Below are 24,708 nucleotides of genomic sequence, written 5' to 3'. Positions count from 1 at the left end.
TATTTTTATCCTTATTAATTCAGTAGCATGTAGAACAGTATGTCTAGGCTGTAGTTGGTTAATAGTTGCTTCCAAGTGGGTAGAATTTCAACTTCAATAGTTATTTTTTGATGATCTCATGGAGAAAATGTTGGGAAATATTTTCTAAGAATAGTCTAAAATGAAGAGGAGTGTGGTAATTTTTTAAGAAAAAACTGTGACCTAATGGAATATAAGCAATTGGCTGATGACCAACCAGTCTTTACCACCAGACGTTGACCTCTAACGAACTTGACCTCTAATGAGGTAGTAGAACCATGTATCTATTTTCAATTAAAATGATTGATTAACATGGGAGTATTGGGAGCATCTGTATTTCTTTCACATAAAATGGGGTAGATGGACGTTTCTTTGAACAATGGTTTTTATCAGCATACGTTTTCCAGCTGCTGCAGCTCTCGCGAGCCCATCTGATGGAACGTGGCTCACGTGTAGTGTATCCGAGTTGTTGTGTCTGAGTTACTTACATACAGATGTCTCTTTTCATTCTTGGGCGGTTTATAGGTTTCTGCACTGGGCCTGGCCCTGCATTCTTTCACTCCCTCACCTGGGTGCTGACCTCCACTCTGGCCAGGTGGCCCTTCCATCACTGTCAGTGGTGCTCCCATCACCTGAAGCCAACATGAACATGCTGTGGGTGTCACCTGAATACCTGCCTTCAAGCAGGTGCTCTCTGCTGAGGGGTCAGCTGTGCAATGAACACATATTATTAGGGGGCTAAGGGGGGATCTTGACCTGCCAACGACCAGGGCTGTCTAGTGCTTTGTTACTGGGTCACCGCAGTGGGACCCCTGGGAGCTTGTAAGAAATGCAGACTCTTGGGGCTCACTGCAGACCAGCTGAGTGTGAATCTGTCCTGCTCTAGGGTACAAAGTAGTGCCCATGCTGGGCCTATTTTAATGACCATTTTCAAGTTTATCGAAGCATTGAAAGCCAAAGGCAAAGATCCTTTAGCAGTAGAATGTGTTTTCATTAAGTTATTTCAGGATACTGGATCCCAGACTTTATGTGAAGAGCTTATGCACAGATTATGCAGATGGGTGACTTCTGTTTGGCTCCTTTTTGCTTTCTGGTTAGTCTGCAGGGCTGTGCTGTGAGGGATGGTCCTTCAGGATACCCTAAAGTTTTCCTGGTAGACTGGAGTTTGCTCTTCTCTGTGGGTTGGGAGGGTAGGGGGGACAGGAGGGGACAGCTGATGTTGTGATGAACATGGGGTTATTAATTCATTAATAGTCATTAATTAAGTGCCTTAGTTATTTAAGTGCCCAACCAGGGTTTGAGAACTACCGCCCAACTAATTGGCAGGTCATGAACTCATTAGTTCACAACCAGCAATTAAAAAAAGTGACTTGCAGTGGAAGGTGGAATGTAGTAGTAAGGCTGAGTAGTTTCAGAAACTTTTAAGCTATACATGTGATAAGTATATATAACTATTTACTATCACAACTCAGTGTATGTGTATGTATATACATATATATGCATGTGTATTTATATATTATGCATGTGTATATAGGTGTGTATGCATATACATGCACACATATATTGCATTAAAAATGAAAGTACAACGTGACTAATATTATGGAGGGGTTATGGAGGAAGTATTACAAGATATAGTCTATGGAAGGAGAAAGACCAAGCATAGATGTTTATTATTGGCTCAATTTACCAAAATGACAAATTCGTATCTAGATAGCAGTGAACAGTAAACATTTTTTTGCTGTTCAGAAATGTTGGGAAATAGGATGTTATGATTTTCAAACCTTTGTAGTTAATATAGAACTAGCATAACTACCGTTGATAGACTTAAATATTTAGAATTCAGTGAGGTATAGTCAAGACTAAAATGATCTTGAACTTAATTTGCTTCATGCTGGTTTGGACACCTTTAGGACCTCCTGTATCTCTGGTTGCCATGGTGAAGGCTCAGCATCTGTATGAGTAAAGGGTGGAGAGGAGCCAACAGGATGCTGGCTCCCAGGCCCCCACTACTCAGCCCACTGAATAGAGACCGTAGCCGCCACTAAGGGTGGAAGAGCCTGATTTTGCCTCTTCCCGTGGCCTCAGCCATCTGGCCCAGGGCCCGGTTGTTGAGGTGTGGAAGCCCTTGTGGAATGACGGCTCCTCCTTCCTCTCCAGTCAAAGCCAGTCCCTACGACTGCATACGAGCCCCGGGCCCACGGCCTCTCTGACTTCATCTCCGGTACCTTCGTCTGCGTTCAGTCTGATCAGCACCTGTCCTTGTTCTGGAACCTCCTCCCAAGACCCCCCTGTCAACCCCTGGCCCCCTTCCAGCCTTGCGGGGATGCGCCCGCTCACCCCGCCTGCACGGGCGCCTCCACAGTCTGGCCAGGTGCCCGGGGGTGGGAGTGAGGCTGAGTCGCATCTGGCACTCGTGCACCTGCCTGCCTGATGCTGGTCCAGGGGTTCGGGTGGGTTTGGACGCGCTCGGGTTGCTGCTTCCCGCCTCCTGTCTCTTCCTGGTGTTGAGCATCCACTCCCTCCCAGGACCAGGGACCTGGCTCTTAGGAACAGCTCTCTACCAAGAACTGGGTTTGTTTTGGATGTTAACTATTAACAGAGGTCGGTAAAAAGTGGAGGACAGTTTTTATCTCTGGCTTATGAAAACCGGTCTTGACATTTTATTATGACAGCACAGGCTTGCTTGTGTCTGTCCTGCTTCCTGTTACATTTTGGGTTATCAGGGGAATGACAACCTGGGTTTTCCTTATTTTCTGAGAGCACGTTGCAGGAAGCTTGGGACATAAGGGGTCTTCAAAATGCCGCTGCTTCCCCAGCCTGGGTTGAGCCTGCTGTGGCCCCAACCCCACCCAGCCTTTGGGGGTCAGGACTCTGGCCCGCCCACGTGGTCCACAGCATCTGCATTTGGATGTGTGCAAGGCCTCTTGTATAGAGGACAGCTGGACGAGAGGCCCTTCCAGGAGGCCCGGACACCAGACAGCACGGCTCCAGATCAGAGAAGGACCTTGACGTCCTGCGGTCCTTGTCACACTTCCGTTCAAGTGCTTGGTGATCTTTTGTGGAGGCGTCGGGCTTTGCCTTTCTTCTTCCCTTGAGTTTGGAAATCAAGCTTCTGGGGTTGGGGTGCCAACCCGCGAACTACCCCCGAAACAAAGGGATGGACGGGTAACGGCCCAAGGGCAGGAAGATGAACAGTTTGGGTGGAATCAGGACTCGGACCCTCCTCCTTTTGATTCCTCACGCTGTGACCTCTACTCCAACACAGATTTTCCCCCACACTTAGTGACCTTAAAGATCTGTAAAGAGGAAGCTGGGAAAAAACCTGCATTTGAGGGGAACTGCCGCTCAAACCCCTGTTGTTCAAGGGTCAGTTGTAAGCAGGAAGCTAACCCCCTTGGACCAGAACATCACTTAAAGGAAACCAGCATCTTTTTTGATGTTCCCTTAAGGTGCTCTTTCTGGCTTTGCTGAAAACTTTTGTTCTTCTGGCTTCGGAACGTTTACGTATGGCTTTTGGGATCTGGAAGGCTCCGCCCTAAGGGCTTTTAAGACCCTGCTGCGTGTGCGCAAATGCGTGCGCGCCCCCGTGTGCGCGCTCCCCTGGGGGCGTGCGTGTGCTTGCGTGCTTGCGCGCGCCTCAGAAGCGCCGTACGGCTGCCGTGTCGGCCGTGGTGTGGCTTCGCAGTGCAGCGTTTCCCTGGTGGCCATGGCCTGGTTCCCTAACGGGTGGTTCTGGCCTGTGTAAGGTTGGGCGATGGAGCTTCTGAACAGCTCGAGGCAGTCGGTCCGGAGCGGAACGGAGACAGGACACCATCCTGTGCAGTTTCGCCTCAGGTGACCGGCTGTTTGCTCTGAGAAGGCCCGACATTTCTCTGGAGGCAGCTCCGGCTGTGGGCCCGGCCTGTGCAGGGGCTGCCCTGGGCTCGGCTTGGCTCCCAGGAGGCCGGCACCACCTCGGTCCATTTGCTCTGGAACAACTTGGCCCCAGGGAGAAAACGACCCTTGCGTGGTCAGAGGACCGGATGCGGCCTGCGCCTGGTCCTGCGTCCGTTCGGGCCGTGCCACTGGCCGCCTCTGCATTCCGCGACAGTGTAGGTAGGAGAGGCCTTCTGTTTCCCTCATCTCTCCGTAACTGAAGTCCACACCTACGGCTTCGTGCTCGTCCCCGTCCCACAGACCGGCCGCCCATGGCGGAGACCCTGCCCTTGTCCCCGGGGACGTCATGTTCTCTGGGGCCCAGGATCCGCGGCCGGGCTTCTCTCCCAACCTCAGTATTCTGTTACCTTAGAGAAAGAGAGGAGGTTGTGAGGGTTAAGAAGGATCGTGCCTCACTTCCCCCATGAGTTCAGCCTTCTGCCCCTCGTGTGGGCCCCTCCCGTGCGAGGGGCTCTGTCCGCGTGCTCCTCAGCAGGGATACCAGCGGCCCGCCGCTTCTCGCCCTGTTTCTCACCGGCTCCCCAGCTGCAGCCACTGACTGCTGGAAACGGGTCAGGAGGTGGCTTTCAGGAGGTGGCTTTCAGGAGGCGGTTTGCGGCTGGTGATATCCTCAGCCCCGCAGGACCATCTGCAGGCGATCAGAGCACAGGGCATGGTACAGGAGGACCGCCCCCAGCTCCTTGTATGAGCGCCTGTGCTTACTAATTCTCTTGAGTGAACCACTCTCGCAAAGGCTTAGTTTCCTGGGTGTGGGTGTAATATTCTTGCGCAGTTTTCTTTCTCTGAAGCATTGGGCTTTGTGTGGAGCTGTGCTTTGTGAGATGATGGAAAAGGCCTGCACTTAACTAGAGCTGAGTGTGGAGGGAACTGGGTGGGTTCTGTCCTCTGGGCCTGTTTTTTCCTCTGCCTGTGGAGGGGTTGCTCAGTGACCCCTCCTGTTCCCTGCTGTGGGTCATTGGCTATTTTCACACATAGAGATGGGCCCAAGAGAGTTAAAATTATGCCGAGAAGTGGTGAGTTTATTGAAATTCTCTGCCTCATATGTCATGGAACTGGTGTTTTTAGTTTTTCTTGGCTTGAGTGTGAGCATTCTGCTGCCTGAGAGGCTGAGCACCAAGGGGTAAACGTTGGAGATAATGTTCAGGTTTATTGAGTGATTTATGAGGGAGTAGGAATATATAATAAGATTTCTTTTTTATAATAAGATCTTGAATATAGATTTTAAGAGAGTATGATGTGCTTCTGTAATGAATGGAGTTTTTATTTTGTACTCCCTTCAGTAATTTAACTGATTTGAATATTTTAAAATTTCTCTTTTATTATACTAGTTCTTTTGACATCTAAAATAGATACAACTTGAGTTGCAGTATTCTTTGTAATTAAAAAACCAATAATTTATCTCTCGAGGATAGCAGAAACTGGATGATTTATGCATTCAACTTTTATTTTAAGCAGAGCTTAAATAAAATCTTGCTTAAAAGAATTACAAATCAGCAGTTTAAAAATAAAAAATCTTAAAGAACCTTTGAAATAGGTTGTCATGAAGTTGACGTTAGCATTTTGTTTCAGAATTAGAGTCAGGGGATTTGATCTACACAGGTTTTTCCGTTGTGGTTGGGAATGAATTATCAATACAAATGGAAAATTAAGAGTGATTCACATGGGCTTCCCTGGGGGCGCAGAGGTTAAGAATCCGCCTGCCATTGCAGGGGATACGGGTTCAGGCCCTGGTCCGGGAAGATCCCACATGCCGCAGAGCAACTAAGCCCGTGCGCCACAACTACTGAGCCTGCACTCAAGAGCCCGCGAGCCACAACTGCTGAAGCTCGCACGCCACAACTGCTGAAGCCCGCACGCCACAACTGCTGAAGCCCACGCTCCACAACTACTGAAGCCCGTGCTCTGCAACAAGAGAAACCACCGCAGTGAGAAAAGCCCGCGCACCACAACGAGGAGCAGCCCCCGCTCGCCGCAACTAGAGAAAGCCAGCGCGCAGCAACGAAGACCAATGTAGCCAAAAATAAATAAATAAAAATAAATTTATTTTTTAAAAAAGAGTGATTCACACATTTTTACTTCGGAAATTTTCTTAGGGAATTTTTTTGTTTTTAACCTTCAGCTGATAGCTAAATGCCCAAGAAGGGGCAAGGATATTTGGCAAACGTGGTAACTGCAGAGCAAAATTTCTAAGCAGTGACTCAGGTTCACAGGTAAAATGACATAACCAGTCCCGGAGAAATTGTGCATTCATCATTTGGGGGTAGAATATGAGGCTTAGTATCTTCCACCTATTTTGACATTAATTTTGTGGCTCTGAGCTCTGCTTTGAAGGATTGCACAAATTCTATTGTTTTGGCCTTATTGCAGTAATGAGAGATTGACAAATCATAACTCCTTTTTTTTTTGCGGTACGCGGGCCTCTCACTGCTGTGGCCTCTCCCATTGCGGAGCACAGGCTCCGGACGCGCAGGCTCAGCGGCCATGGCTCACGGGCCCAGCCGCTCCGCGGCATGTGGGATCTTTCCGGACCGGGGCACGAACCCGTGTCCCCTGCATCAGCAAGTGGACTCTCAACCACTGCGCCACCAGGGAAGCCCCATAACTCTTTTAATTTGGCTTATTTAAAAAAATATATTAAGGGCATCCCACGTGCCACATACTCTTCACAGTCTTGGTGATGCCAGGGTCATGGTGATGTTGGTTCTTGCCCACAGAGAGCTCGTAGTCAAGTAGGAGAAATGAGTTTTTGCTTATGGATGGATGAGGCAGGTAGGGAGGGCTGTTTTGATGTGTTAGTTATGTGTGCATTTAATATATACATATGTGTTTTATATACTCCTATATTTAATTAATTGCCAAATTAAATTTATTTACTATTGCTGCAAAACAAATGACCAAAAACTTAATAGCTTAAACCAATACTCACATATTATCTTACAGTTTCCATGGGTTGGGAGTGCGGGAATGGCTTAGTTGGTTCTCTGCTCAGGATTTCAGAAGGCTGCAGACAAGCTCTCAGCCCGGTTGTGTTCTCTTCTGGAGGTGTGAGTGTGGGAAGAATCCACTTCTAAGCTCATTTAAGTGGGCAGAATTCAGTTCCTTGTAGCTGTAGGTCTGATGTCCCTGTTTCCTTGCTGCTATCAGCTGGGGACTGTTCTTGGCTCCTAGAGGCCCTTGCACTTCCTTGCCATGTGGCCTCCAGGCCCTTCAGACATGGTCGCTCACTTCTTTAAAGCCAGAAAGGGAGTCCCTCACTTTCTAGTAGGCTGACGTGGAGTCTTACATAGCAACCTGATCAAGGGGATGGCATCCCATTACTTTTGTCATGTTCTTTTGGTTCATCCCTTTACTTTTGTCATGTTCTTTTGGTTCTGCCTGCACTCAACAGGAGGGAATTATGCAAAGGTATGGCCCCACTGGGGGTCACCTTAGAATTCTATCCACTACATACATTTCTGGTTATTCCACTGACTTCTGTTCCCTCGAAATCAGCATTTGAATCTCAGGAAGACTGATGAGAGTAGTCCCAGTTGAGGAATAAAACTATCATCCGGAAAGTCAGAAGTGGGTTGTTTTCTTCTCTCAGTATAGGTAAAAGTCAGGAGGACAAAGTAATGTCTGTAGGTTCACCACTTTGGTAGGAAGGAGTTATATAAAAACAGTGGGGTGTCTGGCTCATATGTTTGGGGTGGATGTCCACAGGAATTTCACAGGGGTCCTCTGGCTAGACGCAGTCATTTTTTATCTGGATGTCTTAGCATTGGCTGATCACTCAGGAGTGACATATGGCAGGAACATGCTTCGGGGGGCAAGTCTCCTGGAGAGTACATTGCAGCACACAAGCTAGACAGATGGTGGCTTATTCACCCTTGGACCAGAGTGTAATCCTGCACATTGGCCAGCTGGGTGCTGAGAGGTGCTTGTGCCATCTGAGGCAGAGCCAACTGAGTTTACCTGGAACTGCTTTGTCAGGCATGAGGCGGTCACCTGACATGACCTGGAGTGGCGAGAAGGACAGTGTACTCATCAGGCTGAGAGGAGGATGCTGGTGACAGATTGTGTGAACTGGAACCAAACAGAGTCGGGAGGACGTCCTGCCAACAGGGTGGAGGGCAGGGGTTAAGATAGCCTAGCAGACACAATCACGGAAGTTGTCACCTTAGCTGGGTCTTCACTAAGCAGGGGTCCCTGTTGCTTCCACAAAATTAAACATGTGTTTCAGGGGAGGAAAAAGTGCTGCTGGGCCTGCCTCCCTTTATAGTTAAGGATCGGTGGATCCATGTGGCCGACAAGATACTTTGGGTTCTTAAGACAGCCATATTTAGGATGTCTATAATTTAAAAAATCCCTAATCCAATAAAGACATTGTCAATTACATGTTCATGACCCCTTGTTGAAGAAAAAGCCTGTGACTTTGAAGGAACAAATGTGTGTCCTTTGATTGGAAGCTGAGAACCTGTGGCCCTGTGGCTGCTGGAGAATTTATCCCCAGTTCAGTCATACCCCGTACCCAGATTGTGTGCTGGGGGTCTTCTCTCTTCTGTTTATTATATGATGCTTATTTTATTCATTTTGGTATCTGTGCCTTTTATTGTGACAGTCCTCAAGTATTTTTCAGAACTTGGAGAAGGGGATGGTACACTTAAAGAAACCAAGAAATGGTTCACTGAAATTCTTTATTTTTCCTTTCAGCAGTTCAAGCTCTATATCTGTAACATCAAAGTGCCATCTCCTGATTGGACCGTTTTCAGGAACTCGCATCAGTTTTCATAACAGCTTAAAAGGTGAGTAGAGCTTGAGACTCTTCTCTTTGATAATGTTTGCGAAGCAGAGCTTGTCACAGCACTGACTGTTCTGAGATTGTGTCCCTCTCAAGAAAGTGGTCCCAACTCCTAGGTGCAAAAACTATCTTCCCAATGTAACTTTTTCTGATTGGAGGAAAGTTGCATGATACCAGATTAAATGTGACTTTTCTTTTTTGTTTAATACCCAAGTGTATTCATAGTGGGCTGTGAATGTATATAAAATACATATTTCTAGATTTACTAGAATATCTGAAGGAAAATAATCTTACTATTCAATTTCTATTTATTGCTGAGCCTGAGCATTTAATACCCAGATGTTTAAAAACATTTAAGATTGGTGAGAAACGAGATTCTTTCTTTCTCATTCTAATTTTTTTGTTCTGCTTGGTTTCCAACTTCATAAAATGGGAATAATCACGGGATTGCCGTGGGACGTGATGAGCCACCATGCTTCATACAGCACCTGGCATGTAGTGCACACTGAACGGATGTCAGCTTCTCTCTCTCCTGGCTGTTGTAACAGCAAGTGAGCAGGTTTTCCTCTCTGTGTGTTGGTAGCACACGTGATCTGTACTGTAGGGGGGCGTTGACCTCCTAATTTGCTGTGTTTATGTTCCTGTGTGTTTCTTCTTGTAGGGTGGGGAGTAAGTGGCCTGGGGTATAAATTTCAGGGTATCTGGAAGTAGAAGCTTAGATGACACACATGTTTTGGTCACCTCTGCGCATCCTCAGACCCAAAGCCCAATTCAGAGCCAGCCCCAGTTGGGGACAGTTAGTGAAGGTGCCTGGCGGGGGGTGGTACCAGGAGCATCCTACCTGCCTCAGCTTACCTGCCCTGCTTTACCCTTTAGCATGTCTCTTCACCTCTCTTTGCTTCTATTTTGTCAACTCTTAAGTATTTTAGTGATTCCTGTCCTGCCTAATTGCCAGGCTGTGGAGAACATCAAATGAAGAAATATATGAGAGTCTTCAGCAAAGTAAAAACATTCTATACAACATAAGGTTCTTTTCCCCTAAATGTTTTAAAAATTTATTTATTTTCTTTATTATTTTTGGCTGTGTTGGGTCTTCGTTGCTGTGCGCGGCTTTCTCTAGTTGTGGAGAGTGGGGGCTACTTCTTGTTGTGGTGTGCTGGCTTCTCATTGCGGTGGCTTATCTTGTTGCGGAGCACGGGCTCTAGGTGCGCGGGCTTCAGTAGTTGCGGCACGCGGGCTCAGTAGCTGTGGCTTGCGGGCTCTAGAGCGCAGGCTCAGTAGCTGTGGCGTACGGACTTAATTGCTACAGGGCATGTGGGATCTTCCCAGGCCAGGGCTCGAACCCATGTCCCCTGCATTGGCAGAGGGGTTCTTAACCACTGCACCACCAGGGAAGTCCCTCCCCTAAATTTTTAATGTGCCAGGCATGACTCATTGTTTATGCCATATTCCTTACTAGAATGTAAGCTTTATAAGGGCAAGAATGTCCCTCCCTCCCACTTGTTTTTTCCTCCAGGGCTTGAAACAGTGCCTGCTAACTAGGAGGAGTTCAATGAGACTTTTGTCAGACGAAATGATTGATGGAGATCCCCCGGAGGCTTTCAGAGCTTACCCAAGCCTTTTTATTCATGGTGGTTGTTGGAAATAGATGAGGCAGTTGGAGAATCACGAGGGATTTAATGTGCTTCCTCACTAAGGCACACAGACCCTTGAACTTATGTGGACTTTTCACAGGTTGGAAGCTTCCTGAAATTGTAGGTGCTCAGAACCATGCTGTACTTAACAGACTCTGAGTCACTGTTGGGTGCAGTTCCTACGTAGTTCTTTCCTGAGTGGATTTCACAATCAGGGATATGCAAACGTGGAGCCCATTCAGTAGGGTCTCACAGGGTCGGTGGTAAGCTTCTGTGGGGGGCACTCAGGCCGCACGCCTCGCCAGTGGTCAGTGACTGATGGAACACTTTTCGTTCACGTGGTTCTTCATTACCTGACAGGACAGTGTGATGTTTGAGAATCCCTTACCTTCCCAGACATGGTATTGCTGAGGTGCGCCATTTTTCTTCCATAAATTGGCATACCCACCACCAGCTTGAGGCAGGAGGTGGCAGCTTGTCTACACCAGAGCCAGAGAGAGTGGGGGCACAGCGTGGTTTCTCATCATCATCTCAGATGTAGTCCTCTTTGACTTTGCCCACCACAGACTAGAACTGTCTTCATGTAGAATTCTACTGGGTAACTGAACACACCACTGATTCTGCCCCTAAGGACTATGCAGCTTGATTTGCAGAATTTTGACAGAAGTAGAAATCTTGCAAATTACATAACTACCCTATTCTCTCCCGTATATGGAGTTACCTCATTCTGTCAGCTATTTTAAGCAACTTTCAGAATTGGTAATGGAAAACTTTTTCTTGACTACATTACTGTATATGGATTTTAAATTAAAAGTAAAGTGCATTGCTCCTTCTGAACATAACAGTGGTTAAGAACAGATTCCTTTCTGCAGAACTGCATGTCACCTGGTGCAGTACAGGTCATTTCCAGGTACATACTTGGGTTCAGAGGTGTTGTAAGAGCTTTCACACCTCTAAGATAGGTTCTTACAGCTGATTGTCCTGGAATTTATATTTGTTCTGTTACTTGTAAAATTCTGTCCCTTAAAGCTCACAGCTGGACCGGGAGACATTCCTACATGCTGATAGGACAGACTGGAGGCATTACCACTCTGCTCTGTCTGCTGGGATGGGAAGGCCCAAGGAATTCTGGGCTTTTTGTTAACTGCAGAATGTGCCTGTCTTACTGTACAGTGGATTTTTTTGGACTTGGTTTTAAAATCGGGTTGGGTCCCCATGTCTAGGTTGTTGTTAAGTGTATTTCAAAAATTTGACCTCCTTGATAAATTTGAAGACAGGTCCCTCTTTGCCTTATCATATCTGTAAGGTATATTTGGAAACATGGCCTTTGGCTCAAATTCTGTGCTTTTACTCACTTTGTTACTCTGGCAAGTCCTAACCTCCTCTGAGTCTCAGGTTTTCTCATCTTTAAGTAGGATAGTAATTGTTTTGTGGAATTATCGTGAAGATGCCTAACTCAGCATTCAGTGCGTAGTAGGAGCTTGATGAAATGTCAGTTATTGTTTTCCATCGAAATGCCAGCTCTTACCCAAGGACCATGGCTGGCTGGATCAGAGGAAGAGAGCAGGGGCGGAGCTTTCCGTCCTCTTGCAGGACTAAGGAGGTTTGCTGAGTAATTTCATGGGGCATCTTGCTGGAGTCAGGTGGGTGGAGTGCCTGTGCCCTGGCCAAGCACAAAGCTGCTGGGATGGAGGTAAACAAACCATTAATTCGAGCTTTTTGCACCTTTTCCTGTCCTCTTTGTGAGACTTAGACCCGGTTGGCTCTCAGCACAGATGTGAAAGGTTCAGATGGGGAAAGTCCCATCTCTTTTTTTGGTTTCCTTCAATGTCCTTAAGGGATCTGAAGTGGATGGTGAGGACCAGGGAGCCAAGTGGGAGTCCTGCATTGTGAGACCTGTGGTCCCAGTGGGGAGATGCTCTAGCAGTCAAAAAATAACCGTAGATACAGGTGATACAACCTGACCTGAACTTCTGTCTTTGTGTTAAATTTAAACTTTCAAGGTACATCACAGAGGATCAGTAGTGTTGCGAGAGGCATAACCTCTGAGTGTAGGTCTCTGCTGTCTACACTGTCTACAAGAATGCTTATTTTCTCCAAATGTATTTTTGCCAGGGTCCAGTAAAGTCGATTAAACCATGAAAGGTTTGTGCTGGGAGTTCCCTAACTTGAAGGAGGATTTAAACTCTGCCTCACAGTTAGGTTGGGGTCATTCAGAGGCTGCACCAAGACATACTGGCTGTGTGAGAAGCTGGGCAGTGGTGGGTTGGTGCCTCTCTGGCCTTCCAGGTTGTCATCAAGGAAGTCAAGGTGAGCACATTGAAACCAAGGTGACACCAAGGTTTCCAGTGGGAGGGGTCCTGGGACAGATCCCAGGTAGACTAGTTCCAGGGTCCCTCTTGGCTTGTGATAGAGTTTCTGGGTTCTCTAGGCCTCATTCAGGTCCTTCCACCTCCTGCTTCCTCTCTCTTCTCCTCCTCCTCCCTTCCTCCTGCCCACCCCATGTCTGTGCAGCGTCAGGGGATTCAGATCTGAGCGCCATCTCACTGCTTTTCCCTCATTCTTCCACTTTAAGGTTAAGAGTGGCACTGAGAAAAATTGGAACTCAGCAAGGGCATCAGGGATGCCATGTGCTGTGTTTGAGTTAGGAAAACCCAGCAATGCAAAGAGGAAGGCCAGCAGGCAGGACACCACTTAGAGGCTGGGAAGAGAACCTTGTTACCTCTGCTGTTTCTGCCTGTGGCCTGGGAACTTGGGAATTTTCTCTGCCTGTGTGTTGGACGCTGTCCTTCTGTTGTTAGACTATATTATTTTGTTATTAAGTAGACATTCAGAGTTGTATTAGAAAAACACCTTTATGTTTCACTTTAAACTGAAACACAGCAACTTCATCAGTCAGTGCCTAGCACAGCATTAAACTGCTAAAAAGCTAGCAAATTTTCCACCTAAAAATTTTGTCGGGGAGGTAAAGGTGGGGGGCATGGGGGAGAGTATAAAAATAAATCTTTCAGAGATCCTGGGTTGCTTGGTGGCGTGTGTATTTTTCCGTGGTGCGGGAGGTTAGAAATAGCATTGCTTTTTATGGGATTCTCAGCAGCAGCTCAAAAATGTGGCTTCGTGGGCTCAATCTGTGTGTGTGGGTGAGACGGCTCCTGCAGCCCGTGGGGTGGGGGCAGCGCCTATCTGTCTTCCTGCCCGTCCGCCCCAGCGGGTGTCACCCGGGTGAACGGCGCTCACGTGTGAATGTGCTCGCCAAGGTCAGGCTCTTGTGAGGATGTGCCTGTGGCAGCGGATGCCAGCTGTAGCAGACGGAGCCTCAGTGATCCCCACAAAGTCACACCGGTGCACGTGCGAGGGCAGGTGCCGGGCACAGGGGTCGTGATCTGGGAGGGCGTCCTCCAAGGCTTCTGAGTGTCTGACTGGCTGGGCCTCCTGAGTCTCTGTGAGATGGCCTCCCCTTCGAGCCTTAATACCAGCGGGTTTGGTGGGCCACCCCTTCAAAAGGAGTCCTGAAGGATTCTTGACATTTGTTAGAGTTACATAATTCTTACAGATGGAGGTCGGTTGCCCAGTGTTTCTCAGATTCAATGCAGGAAGGAAATGGAAGGAGGCAACCACTGGGCAGAGGCTTTTAACCCCCATGGGACCCAGGACATATGTGAATTCCTGGAAATTGTGCCTGTTCCTGCAGAGAAGGCCAGGGCTTTGATGGGATTCTCGGTAAGATTTTGACCTCCAGAAAGGTTAAGAGCTTTTGCAATAGAGCATAAGGTAAAGTTCATTTAACTCGGGAAAATCATTTTGGAAGCATAGTGAGTGTCGGGAGAGGGAGGTGTTGGCAGGATTGAAGAGGACGGGCAGAGGAGGAGAGGGGTCTGCTTAGTAAATTGTGTGACAACACAAGAGGGGACCCCATCTGCTGGGGGTTTTCTTTGTGGGCTTTCTTCTTGAACTTCCTGTAATATTGTGTTGGGGATGGTTCCTGCCAAAGGCCGCTTGCCAGTGCTTGGTTACCTTCGCAAGCTTGGTGCTTGGAAGGGGGGCCGGCTGCTCGCAGGTCATCTGGGGTCTGTGTGGATTCAGCCCAGCATTTAATCAGCAGTTTCCCCCTCTTTCCCTGGATCTGCTGTGCCTTGTTCTCTACAGTTTTTCTGGCGACTTGCTTGGGGGTGATTATGATAGGCCAGCAGCTGTCCAGAGGACAGTGGAGGAAACCTCAGGCAACGAGTGCTTCACCTCCTCATCCACAGCTCGCCGGGGCTTTGGCGCTACTCAGTGGTGCCCACTTCAGTGCCTTCTGTCTGAGTGGCCAGTTGCCTTTGGGGGACAGGATCGCTGGATAAGTGTGCAGATCACTTGCAAACACAAAGCGTTACAGCTGCCCGAAGACCGTGTGGGTGAGAGTGCCTCAGCCAGGTCAGGGGTGGTGCCCATGCTGCCTGGGCCTCACGGTCCACCAGGGGCAGAAATGTTTCTCTTGAGTCCTCGGGTGGAGCCGGAGGAGCCGGGAAGGTTACCCAGGCACCTCTCTTTCGGAGCAGGATGTCAGGGGTGCCCTGGAGCCAGAGCGAATTAGAGCAGGGAGGACTCGTCCCAAACACGACCTGCGTCTACTTTTGCTTTTTAAAAGTTCCAAAGTTGCTACCTGATATGCAGGTTCTGTTCTGTTGTAATATTTCACCTATGCAGTTATATTCCAAGAATAATGATGCTTTTGGCTTTCTTTATTTCTCTGCTTGGATTGATCCATGTTTGCCCAGTGCAATGACTGGGCAGGGAGTTCTGCTTCCTGTGGTGCTAGTCTGGCAGCTGCCACATGTCCTGTCACCTCAGTCCCTATCTCTCAGTACCCCTGTTGACTTCATAAAAATAAGAGAATGTGCTGAGATTCTTCAGTCATTTGAGAAAATTTGTTTTACAGGTTCAGGTGGGTTTGTGAAGTATTTTTTAGTACTTTGCAAGATATAAGGATGCTTTTGAGTCATCATTAAAAGAACTTTTTACCACTTAGTATTGTGGTATTTAAATCAGTTATCTATTATTTGATCTTTAATTAGTTCTCAAACATTCTGCTGCTCCCCTTTTTCAAAAAGTGTGGTGGAAAATATATAACAGAATTTGGAACCCTGTGCCCTGTTGGTGGTTATGAAAGGTAGTGTTGCTGTGGAAAACAGTATGTTTTAACCATTTTAAAGTGTACAGTTTAGTGGCATTAAGTACATTCATATTGTTGTGCAATCATCACCTCCATCCATCCCCAGAACTATTTTCATCTTGAAAAACTTGAACTCTATTCCATTAAACACTAATGCCCATTCCCCCCACTCCCAGCCCCTGGCAACCACTTCTACTTTCTGTCTCCAGGAACTTGACTGCTCAAGACCTGATACAAGTGGGATCATAGAGTATTTGTCCTTTTGTGACTGGCTCGCTTTACTTAGCATAGTGTCCTCAAGGCTCATCCATGTTATTGCAAGTGTCAGAATTTCCTTCCTTTTTAAGACTGAATAATATTCCATGGTCTATATAGACCACATTTCGTTTATCCATTTGTCCATCAGTGGACACTTGGGTAGCTTCCACCTTTTGGCTGTTGTGCTAAACATGGGTGTCCAAATATCTCTTCAAGTCCTTGCTTTCAGTTCTTTGGGTATCCTCATTTTAAAAAAATACTCCCCAAACTTATTTTTAAAAGCACACTCTCGATTAGACACCATTAGGAATCCAAAAGAAAGATATGCTGAAGTATGGAGGTGATCTTAAAATTACAAGATTTGAAAATGTGAACTAATTAAAGGGAAGTGAAAGAATAGAATTGAGAGCTATCCTTTCCTATAGAGGTAATAAATATTATTCGGGCCAGCAGGCCTCTCGTACATGTTCTGAGTGAAGCATTATTCCTTACACAAGACTCCAGGTAGGGCCAACTTCCAGGAACAACGCACTCGGCCTGCATGTTGCTCTTGTGTTGTCAGGGGTGCTGATGGGGAGACAGACAGGAAATGTGAAAAAAAAGGAAAAACGGGAGAATTTCTGGTCAGACTCTTGTTTTTCCTGAGAATTGGAAAAATTTTAAATTGTGACCTTTTATGGATAACAGTACATTATTTGTGATAAGAATTCCACAAGACTTTTACTGGAATGACTTCTAGAATCCTGTGCAGTGGGAAGGTTTTCTACGGTGTTAGCACCGTCTGTGTGCATGGTGGGAGCCTCACCCTCCCTCCTGCGCCTCCATTGTCTTTAGAGCATGAATCGCCTGGTCAAATCAAGAAAGAAAGCTAACAGGTGAGAGGATAGGGAAGTTCGTCTCAGTCTGGGCAAACCTTGGCTTTCAAAAGTGTGGGAAGACAGAGAAGCTGTTATTAGAAGAGGAGCAGTGGGACAATGAGCAGGGTCACGACCAGCTGTTGGTGATAAAGTTTATCTTTAACCCACATCAGAGCTCCAGCTGTGTGCTGGCCCTCTGGGGGGCCTGAGCACAAAGATGACTGGGAGACAGGCCCTGCCTCACAGAGGGACTCGTGATCTGATGGAGGAGACCCACAACATGTCCCTGGTCACAGTCCACAGTGACTTGCGCTCAACACGTGGTGCCGAAGGGGCCCAGGGCAGAGAGGGCCGTGTACACCCTACTGGGAAGGTTTGTGGATACACTCACGGAGGTGGTGACGTGTGAAGTGGGTCTTAAAGCACCCATTGTAGTCTGCAGGTGGGCAGATTAAACATTTCTGGGTGTGTCTGTGAGAGTGTTTCCAGATGAGTCAGACTCAGTAGATGGCCTCCCCAGTGTGGGTGGACATCATCCAGTCCGTTGAAGGCCTGCATAGAACAGAAGGTGGAGAAAAGGGGAATTTGGCCCTCTTGCTTCCTGCCTGCCTGCTTCAGGTGTGACATCCTGCCCTGGGACTGGGGTTTACACCGTCGGCTCGCCTGTTCTCAGGCCTTTGACACCACTGGCTTCCCTGGGTCTGCAGCTTGCAGACGGCAGATCGAGGGACTTCTCAGGCACCATAATTGTGTGAGCCAGCTCCTCATAATAAATCTCTCTCTCTCCTCTCTCTTTGTGTGTGTGTGTGTGTGTGTGTGTGTGTGTCCTTTTGGTCCTGTTTCTCTGGAGAATTTTCAGCAGCTTCTTCATTAATCTGATTATGTTTATATTCTAAGTCTTCTCCTACTATCTCAACATCTACTTCTTCGCATATCTAACTTATTTTGGATAAAATAATCCTGAAGCCATTAGAATACTATCCAAACTTTGCTTGGCTAGAATTGATAACTAATAAAGATTCTATTTATTTGCTTTTTACAGTTTTATCATTTTCTTTATTTATTCTCCAGGCAAGTATTCTTAAAAAAAAAAAGATAAGGGTTTGTTTTAGGCATCTTTTTATGCCTTATTTCTGTATGACTGTGTGTGTATTTTCTTTTTTGATAAGAAGCAAAAATCACAGTATCTTGAAAGAGTTCTGTTGTCTACCATCAGATGTGTGACCTACTGCTTATTCGTGGGCAGCAGCAAAGCACTTAGTGAGATATAAAACTGAGTAAAAGTCAAATGCTGTGTATATTCTAAGAAGTTACAGTATACCACACAAATGAAAGAGTCTCTTATTCCTAAATTTAAACCGTAGCTGATTTATACCAAACCTTTGCCTCTAAGGTAGGCCTGTAAGAATATAAGAGGGTACAGTCACTGGCATAAGGACTGTCACTGCCAGCACCAGTGGGCAAATTGGAGGCCTCGCTCTGCACTGCGGCCCCCTGAGAAAGTCAGCCCACGCAGGGGCCACATCTAGACCTGTTGTGACACACAGGGATTTTAATTCCCTGAGGCTAACTAAATTCTGAGGTATTTTCTCAGTTTCCAGGCAATAAGAACCTAAACAAAACTGAAAGGGACCGTGTATCAAGCCTGGGTGGAGTTTGGGCCCCTCCAGGGAGTATGTGTGAGCAGGTGCGTGAAACCCTGCTCCTCCTCCTACCCCAGCCAGTCTGTGTTCACAGAAGTCCTCACACCTCGCAACTCAGGCTCAGCCTCTTGTGCTCCAGCAAACAGAATGATGAACAGTATAATCGGCAGCAGAGCACCTCTGCCACCAGGAAAGGCATCTGAAGGCAAAATCGGCTGTTAGTTTTTTCATTCTTTTTATATGTTCACTCATGCATTCACTCAGCAAATAATTACTGCGTACTTGATTGAAACCATACAGTATTAGTCCTGGCAAAGGCCTTTTACAAATGGAATGAAGTGGTTAGAGAGGCTGTGGCTCCGGCAGGTGCAGCGATTTGCTCGCGGCCACAGCGCCCTCGAATGGAGCTGCAGGGACCTGGCTCAGGTCTCTGGGGCCCTCGGGCACCTTTTGCCTCACCTCAGGCTCAGCCCTTCTTTCTCCCACAGAAGACCCTGTAGACTGGCCTGGTCTGAATCGCAGCTGCTCTGTTCCAAACCTTAGCCACTAAGATCTTAGGATTCTTGGGAACAGTGAGCATCACATTCAATGTAAATGTGGTTTATCTTTAAGAATTACTGAATTTTGACAAAGCAGTGTTTCTGAGGAATAGAAATGTGTCATCTCATGGCCAGTGTAATTTTCTCTTCCATTTCTCTTACAATTCTGTTTTTGAAAATCGTGCTTTTTATGCTTGAGGTGGACAGGGTGTCGCAAGTAGAGGCCACAGCATAGGGCATTTCCTGTTTACCAGGGAAATATTGCCCCAAGATCTGTTGGTCTAGCTGATTATGGTACTTTTGAGCCAATCAGATGAAATTTTGGAAGATATTCAGTAAAATAAAACTTTCCCTTCTAGGGTACCAAAAAGAAATGCTCAGCGTTGGGTGTTTTAGTTTAGTCAGTCCTCATGCACTAGTTGTGTGCCATCAAGAGCTCAGCAGGTGATAAGGAAGTGTGGTGGGGTTCAGAAGTTTCCTGGCCTCAGAGAGCTATTTGACTGCTGTTTGGCTGGATGGTGGAGTGGATAGAGAGAATAATACAGCATTTCTGAAGGCCTGATGTTTTCCTTGGCTCATTGTCTTAGGTGTTTCAAAAGCAGATGGCAAACAGTAACAACAGTGTTGGGTGCGAACATAGGTGATCCGTGAGTAGGCTGCTGACATTATTCCTGGGTGTGTTCTGTGTGTATTTGTGATTCTGTGACCCATACTCTATTCCTGTTGTTTTCGCCAGCCACTTCAGGTGATCATATGGCTTGAGATGAGTATAGATGACGGAAACTTGAGTTATAAAACATTTTTAGCATCTAGAAATGTCCTTAGACATTTGACTTAGGATCAACAGTCTTGATCTAAGATTTTTTCTTTGCTACCCCTTTACTTGTTCCCTGACCGTTCCGGGGTACAAAGACCACTGGAGAGAGATCTGGGATCTTTCCAATTCAGGGGCCACTTGGGAATGGGATGACAGTAGAGGCAGTGTGGACTCTAGGAGGTCAATTCTGGGCATTGGTGGGGTGGCTCCTGAGGCAGATGCTTTGGTTCCTGGGCATTGGTGAGGTGGCTCCTGAGGCAGATGCCATGTGCTTTGGTTCTGGGGCTTGGGCACCCCATCAAAGGAATACTGTGAACCTTCATTGCTGACTTCTTTTAAGGTAGACACATAATGAAAATGTGAACCTGAAATCACTGGTTTAGGTCTTGGCAAAGTTACATATTTTTTGACAAGTTGGCATGGGTTGGCATTTCTTGTAATTCAGTTTTACATCCTTTCTATGGTCTCTGTAGAAGTAATCAGTTTTCCAGTTCTGGAAACCTGGTCTTTTTGTGGACAGAGTAATTTGGTGGAGAGAAGACATTATTTCTAGGTTGCTGCTGGGAAGCTCTTGCCATGTAGACTACAAACTGTAGCTGATCCTATGTGTTGGTGTATGTGTGTGTGCATTTCCTCTAAGTCAGCAGTAGTTTGTGGCATTTTACAGATATGGAAATTATTTAATTAAATTTAGATGCATGGGCACTTCCATGGTGGTCCAGGGGGTAAGAATCCGTGCTCCCAATGCAGGGACCCCGGGTTCGATCCCTGGTCGGGGAACTAGATCTCATATGCATGCTGCAACTAAGAGTCCGCATGCTGCAACTAAGACCCAGTGCAGCCTAAATAAATAAATATCTTAAAAAATACTTTAAAAAATTTAGATGCATGAAGAGAACACCTACTCATGCAGAAGTTGTGCAAATACATGCAAATCCTGTACAAATGAGCTGGCTTGGCTGGACTGGAATATTGTTTCACACCAGTCCTTCATTGTATCACAGAAGAAGAAATATGGCAGTACAGTTATCTTATGGTTCACTTTTGGATTAAATCATAACTTTAGGATACTTTTTCATTTAAAAAGTGACTGCCTAACTAAGTAAGAAGTCTTAGATGGATGTCACCTTCCTTCTTCATTTTTTTCACATTGCATGTGAATTTTCAGGTGTCAGTATTACCTCGTTAGTCATTGTCATCTCTCCTGATCACCTTTGAAGCTACTTTAAAAATTTCCTTTTAAGCATTTTTAAAAATTGCATTTTACCTTGCTTTCAGTCCCAGAAAATCACATGTAAATTGTTGGAAGCTTGCTTCCACGTGCACTGTTGGAAGCTTGTCCCATCCTCCTTATGGATCTTGGAGGAGTCAGGCTCACAGGCTGGGGGCTGGAGGAGTCCTTTAGAACAAGTTCAATGCTAGCTCTTTCTCAGTTTACACTAAATGATTTCTGAGGTTGAAATGACAGATTTGTCCTAGTTGACTCTACTTTTAACCTCTGGCTATTTAATTCTATGAAGTAAGCTGAGGAATATACATGTTAAACACTAGTTTCTGCCCATGCTGAAAGGGCTGATGATGGTCAAGGTGGCTGTCACTTTGAGGCTCTAGGCTGGGAGCACATCAGAAGGATTGGACCAGAAATGGCTTAAATAGGAGATAATTATGACAAATGGTCTCTTAAAAAGTCTTAATAACTCAATCTGAATACATAGCAAGAGATTTTTCTCATCAGAAGGATGAGGTCTGTGGTATTATTATTAACTGGAAAGGAAGTTATGTCTTTTTCTTTAGAACGAAAGAGACCACAGCTATCATATGTATCCAGAAACTTCATTTACAAGTAAGGAAGTGGAAGTCAGAGACCTTAAGTGACTTGCCTAAGGTCAGACCCTTAGTAAGTGGTGGAGTAAGCCTTGACGTGAGAGGCTTCATTGCAGCCTCTGCCCTTGTAGACCCCATCCTACACTGGAGGATGTGGATGGAGGATGTTGTAAGGCCAGCTGAAAATGGTATTTTTTTTTTTTTTTTTGGGTTCGCGGGCCTCTCACTGCTGTGGCCTCTCCCGTTGCGGAGCACAGGCTCCGGACGCGCAGGCTCAGCGGCCATGGCTCACGGGCCCAGCCGCTCCGCGGCATGTGGGATCCTCCCGGACCAGGGCACGAACCCGTGTCCCCTGCATCGGCAGGCAGACTCTCAGCCACTGCGCCACCAGAGAAGCCCTGAAAATGGTATTTTTAATGGTTGCTAGGAAAATTCTGGTTACACTCTTTTTTACATTGTAATTGACGTTAGAACAGCCTACCTACTTGTCTGCATGCCAGCCCATTGTTTAGAGTAGTCAAAAATGTGTATCTTTTTAGTTTGGTCTTACATGGAATAGCTGTGAGATTGTCAGTACTCTCAAGGGATATAAAAGTGAATTCTGTCAGATTTGTTCATTAGTTATTAGAAAATGCTTAGGAGCAAAGAGCATTTTGGTAACTGGCTGGTCAGATTTGGGACATGCATAAAAATATAGTAATCAAGCACAGTGAAAATCAAGCATTTGATTTGTAGGTAAACCTTCCTTCCCTTAAAGAAATGAGCTGTGCAATCTTTGTTTGCAACTGAGGAGTTAAACACCAACACTTTTCTAAGGGAAGTGGCTTCGACAGAAGCATCAGCAGTAGTGAAGCCCCTGTTAGCATCTGGACTTTGTAGAATCTCAAGACATTTACTCTCTTGCTTGGAATTTTCCCTCATACAGGGGACCTTCCCTCAGCACCTGTGACCTTGCGTAATGTGCCCAACATCCTGGGGAGCTGTGATGAACCTGGTGACTGGGGAAACCTAGAAGTTGACCCTTCTGTAGACTCATCCCCACGGAGGTGCCCGAACCCTACCCAGGAAAAACCAGCGGCTCCTGCCTCTGGAGTCCAAGTGTGGGCACAGGGCAGCCTGTAGCTGGGATTTCACTCAACATGAAACATAGCTCCAGATGGCTTGTATGTGAGCTTAGACCTGTAGAAGTAGAATGAATTTTAAAGGATCAGCTGACACCTTGAAGTGGTCAGCACTGTATACTTAGTACACTGTGGAGGGGTGGGGGTCTGCTGGCTTCCAAGTGGGTAGAGAATCTTTATACTGTTGTTTCGGGTGATACCTGTTCTTGAGTATCTGGAACAAAGGGCATAGCCACTGTTGTTTAATATACATATTCTTATGAGGCTCTAAGACTTCCCCAGTAAAAGTGAACTCTAATGTATATTTTGGTGTGTGTGCTTTTAATGATTGTACAAAAAGAGTTTAATTTGTGTTTGTGTGGAAGGTTGAGCACTGCACACACTGACAAAGACAGACATTATAAAATTAAAGTTTCAGAACTTGAAGTAACTGTGAAGGTCACCGATTCCATCTTTTGCATTGTACAAAGAAGAAAACCTGAAGCCTAGAGAGGCTGAGTGAGAACTCCATCTGATCAACACATTTCCACGGCTGAACACCTCTTCTAATCAGAGATGGATGTGGCAAGGAACAAAGTGTGGTGGACTGGCAGCTGGCCACTAGTTTGAGCTCTGAGACCAGCCAGTAATTATCTGCATGGCTTTGAGCCGCTCACCCCTCAGAGTCTCAGAATCCTCAGCCGTGAGTGCCTGGAGGCCCGTTTGTCTTCTCCATTTTTGTGTCCTCAGCAGCCACTGTGTGCCTGGCTGGAATGGGTGCTCAGCAGATGTTTGCTCGGCAGTGAAGAAGGTGGCTGGAGAGCGTGTGGCCCTCAGAGGAGTACTGGTCTCAGGAGGTGGCAAAGAGAAAAGATTTCTAGTCCGTCAAGTTTATAGAGGTTGCCTGTTAGATCTCCTTCTTGGAGATTCTTAACGTACCTTTAGCATATTAGAGGCTCGGAGAAGCTTGACAGAAAAGAAAGCTGTAGTGTTGTTTAACCCAGAATCTCCTAAATTTTTCTCTCTCTCTCTTTTTTTTTTTGCTGCACTGCGTGGCATGTGGGATCTTAGTTCCCCAACCAGGGATCGAACCTGCGCCCACTGCATTGGAAGTGCAGAGTCTTAACCACTGAACCGCCAGGGAAGTCCCTCTCCTAAACTTTTTTGACCCAAGAACACTCTTCCTATGGCTTTGTTAAACCTGGGGGAACTTTTGCTGGAAGAGATGAGCTTGAAGGAGACTTCCTGCTGGAACATTGTGAAATTTGAGAGCTGGGGTGGGAGGATGGGACATATTTAGAGGCATAAGGAGGTGGCAGTAGGTTTGGGGCAGGGGTGGGGGGCGGTGGGTTGGTCTCTAAACAGGGCTCAGACTCCAAATTCTGCAGTTAAACCTGTAGGCTCTGCATCCATAGCACAAATAGGAATCTGGGGTGAGGTGTTCATCCCTTGAGTTGCAGTCATGCGGGGAGAGGTGTGCATCTTGTCCTTAGGGAACCAAGGGCAGTGGCATGAAATGACCATGTTTCTGTTGTGCTCTTGCACTTTCTCCTGTTTTTCTCTTTAGCAGATTGTTTCTTGAAAGCAGGACTCTAATCTAAATTCTGTAAAACTCGCTAGGCACCATTGCTGCTCATCTACCTACCACTCGGAGTAAGTGCTGAAAGTGCTGAGACACTTTGTCGAGATTTGGTTACCTTTGCCCCCCTCCTTTCTCCATATGGTCTGAGATGGGCTCCACTGAGAGAGCAAGCAGGAGGGTCCCTCTCTGTCAGCCACACTGTTGGTGGGTTTGGTGATGCCGGTAGACATGCCTAATCACAGCTGGTCAGCTCTCCCCTGGCCCCCACTGCTGTCTCTGGGGACCCATGCCCCAGCCCCCAAGGTTTATCTCCACCTACTCCCCCTCCCAGATAAGTACATATAAATGTGATTATGTTTAGAAGCTGAAGCATTTGAATAAATCAGATGCTTTTGCCCAGCCCTAGAATAAAGGCTGTAGTTATTTTAACAACAACAACAGCAAAAATCCTGCAGTCTTCAGCTATTTCTGGAAGTAGACTGGTAATTAGCATGCCATTTGTAATTCATTGCTGTCTCCCTGCTGTTTGTTTCCTTGTTCCAATGCAGCCCAGTTTGGGAGACTG

At 46.6% G+C, this 24,708-nt stretch overlaps 1 protein-coding gene across 1 annotated transcript in view; it reads left to right on the top strand.

Annotated features, from left to right (window-relative positions):
• LDLRAD4 (low density lipoprotein receptor class A domain containing 4) overlaps positions 1 to 24,708 on the top strand; it is a 304,508-nt gene that overhangs the window by 32,340 nt on the left and 247,460 nt on the right. Inside the window, 1 exon segment of the mRNA XM_022551388.3 lies at positions 8,647 to 8,738. The gene's annotated coding sequence lies outside the window, so the exon portion shown is untranslated.

Source organism: Delphinapterus leucas, chromosome 14 (assembly GCF_059928025.1).
Source record: "Delphinapterus leucas isolate spDelLeu-1000000601 "Yukka" chromosome 14, BTC_Dleu_Yukka2, whole genome shotgun sequence".
In the NCBI taxonomy this organism is placed as follows: domain Eukaryota; kingdom Metazoa; phylum Chordata; class Mammalia; order Artiodactyla; family Monodontidae; genus Delphinapterus; species Delphinapterus leucas.
The sequence above is the reverse complement of the archived record's forward strand: the minus strand, read 5'-3'. Positions and strand labels throughout refer to the sequence as shown.